Here is a 3,375-nt window from a genome sequence, read left to right as displayed (position 1 = left end):
TGCCTTGGTAAATCAAAAAAAAAAAATGTTCTGAGCAGCTGAGCACCCCTTGGAGACGGTGTGTTTACATGTCTAACTTCCAACAACAAAGGAAAGTGGAGCTCGTTACAGTGGAAGTCCACACCATATGGCAGGCGACAGCTCAGAGCTGTGCTTCTTGTCACCTCCCTTAGCTTGGACTGTCCTTATTTCTAATTTCCCAGACTCAGGTAGATGCTTGATCTTCCTGATGGCAGTCTACCGCTTCCACCAGAAGTCCCCTGCGAGTCTGTCCAGTGAGGCAGCTGCCTGTCACCTTATACCTCCAGGGCTTGTCTCCGAGAGAAGCCATGCTCCCTTCTGCAGCTTAAAACTGACCTTTGCAGACACAAAAGAATCATAGGACATCTGTTACTCAAGCAGGCACAGGTAAGAGAAAGCCAGTAGGAAATCCATGTTTTGTTCTTCCTGGGGCCACTGGGTTCAATGCTTTATTTTTCCTATTTAGAGACTCTCATTCTACAGAGGAAACATTGCAGATGCGGAGTTGACCATCACCCTGTTAGGTTGGATCTTACCAGAAATGCTTCCCCCGCCCCACCACACACATCCATGTGTTATAGAATGGACCTCGAGGGTTAAGAAAGATAAAACCTTCAAGAAGTGTATCCTAGAGGGAGGTTTTGAGGTCATAGGAAGATACCCTTAAATGGGATTGGGGCACCACAGACCCCTGCTCTCCCTGTCCCTCTTTTTTATATTGTTGTGTTCCTGGCCTTGAGGTGAGCAATTTTATTTTGCCATCTTGTACTGCTGTCTCTAAAATTCTGAGTCAAAATAAGCATTCTCTCTGGACAAGTTGGTTCCTACACATGTTACACGTGGCATGGATTTATAGTAACAAGAAGTTGAACTGTACATATAATTTGCATGGAGTGGTTTATGATCATTCATGATTATAAAGCAGAATAAATAAACTACCTCATGTGCTTTTCTGGTTCCCTTTATATTTTGTTATTTGGGAAGGAGGGGCTTAGGAGACCTGTAAAAAAAGCTGTTGTTTAGACCTCCTCTAGACTCCAAGGAGGATAGCTATGAAGGGATCAGAGACCACGAGGTGCTAGGGAGACCCAATGTACCCAAGTTGCTGTGTTCTATTCATAAACACTTTAGGGTAGATTTGAAAATAACAACATATTGGGGACCGGGATGTAGCTCTGTGGTAGAGGATTTACCTACATATATCAGGTCTTACACTTGATCCTGAGCCCAAAGAAATAAAGGAAGGAAAGAGAGAAGGAAGGAAGACAGGGAAGGAGGGAAGAAAAAATAGAACCTTCCTTGCATTGGTCACCTTTCTGTTGCTTAGATTAAACACTGTGACCAAAACAGCTGACAGAAAAAGAGTTTATTTGGGTTCATGGTTCTAGGGGGTACGAGTCCATCATGATGAGATCAAGCAGCAGGCAGGAGCAGGAAGCTGAGAGCTCTGGTCGCAACCAGAAGCTCTAAGCCCAAAGCAAACAGGAAGTGGGATGAGACTACAAACACTCAAGCCCACCCCTAGTGACGTACTTCCTCTAGCGAGGTTCCACACTCCCAAGGTCTCACTCCCCTTCAAATAGAGCCACTAACTGGGGACCAAGTGACCAAGTGTTTCAATGCCTAAGCCTCTGAAGGACATTTTCATCCAAAGAACTGTACTGCTTTAGAATGCGGGGATGCGTCGAACTCTGGAACTCCCCCTTATCAACCTCTGTTCTCCTGGCTCCATCTCTGTACCCCACTACACTGGGGACTTCTCCCCAACATGGAAGCAGGCATTCTGAGCCCAGGTTAAGACTTTTGAACTTCTCATGCCTAGATATCCTCTGGAAAAATTAGTGAAGCGTTTATTTCAGAACAGAGACTAGAAGAACAACTTCTCGGTGTTGGAAAGGCTTGAAGTGCTCAGCATGTTCTTAGCAGCAGGCTTTGTCTCTGGCAGTGCAGCTGGTGTGGGAAAACACACTCTGACAATGAAGGCAGCCCAGTGGTTCCAGGGTTGGCGCAGGCTCTCTTCAACCCCTCTCTCTGATAACCAGGGAGGGGCTTGTCCCATTGCCACACTTCCCTGAGAGGGATGTGACCACAACCTTTCCAGCTCCAGGACCCAACCATGCTCGGCTCAGCTCAACAGGGACACATACCAGCTCCAGACATTTTGCCATGGCTTTGCTCTGTGCAGTCACATTTCTGGTGTGGCTCAGAGCCAAGGTGCCTTCACCTGATGCCAGTGACCCGCGTGAACTGATCTAGCTCTGTCTTCTCCCAAACAAACATGCTGTGGTTGCGAGTTCTTTTGTTGACTTTAAGCTGGAGTCACCTGGTGCATTAATCAGGGTTCTCTAGAGAAATAGAACTTGTAGAATGAATCTCTCCATCTATATATAAAAGGATTTACTTGAGTGGTTTACGGGCTTCAGTTCAGATAATCCAACAATGACTGGTTGTGAAGAGAAAACCCAGAAATCCGGTAGTTTCTCAGTCCTCAAGGCTGGATGTCTCAGCTGTTCTCGAGTATACACTGGAATCCCAAGGAAGTAGGCTTCAGTGCCAGTGAAAAATTGGCCTTGCTAACAAGGCTAGGGCAAGCAGGCAAATAGCAAAAGCTTCCTTCTTTCTTGTTCTTATATAGGCTTCCAGCAGGAGAGGTGGCCCAGATTAACGGTTCTCTTCTCACCTCAAGGTCGGAATTAAAGGCACGCGTCTTTACCTAGCTCAAAAGATCTGGATTAAGGTGTGTCTTCTTACTTCAAAAATTTGGATTAGAAGTTGATTTTCCTACTTCAAATTAAGTGAAAATCTCTCACAGGTGTGCCTTCCATTTTCGGGGTTTAGTTCCAGTTGACAACCAAGAATAGTCATCACACATGGAGATTTCTTACTTATTACTAAATCTGGCTACCAGCTTAATATGCATCCCATTCTTCCCATTGATGTTGGCTTCTTATTAATCACAGCGTATTATTCCAGCTAGTCATCATCAAATGCCCCAGTGAAGCAAAGGTTTCACTTCAGTGATGCTGGGATCCTGTCAATCATAGCTGAGTCTTCAGCCCCAGATGAAATACATCATACAAATGGTCCCAACAGAGTCTTTGAATGGATCTCACACTCCCTAGGCCTCCAACATCTGCATTTCTCTTAACACATCTGCATTTCTCAGGCTCACACAGAATAGTCCATAGACCTAATAATGGTCTTTTCTAGTCTCAAGTTCCAAACACTTCTCCCCAAAACCAACATGGTCATATCTGTCACACCAAAACCCCACTCCTTGTACCAATTGCCATCCAGTTCTCTGCTACTGTGATAGACACTGAGTAAAAGGAACTTTGGGGGACAATAGCTTAT

Source organism: Chionomys nivalis, chromosome 2 (genome assembly GCF_950005125.1).
Source record: "Chionomys nivalis chromosome 2, mChiNiv1.1, whole genome shotgun sequence".
NCBI lineage: Eukaryota > Metazoa > Chordata > Mammalia > Rodentia > Cricetidae > Chionomys > Chionomys nivalis.
The sequence above is the reverse complement of the archived record's forward strand: the minus strand, read 5'-3'. Positions refer to the sequence as shown.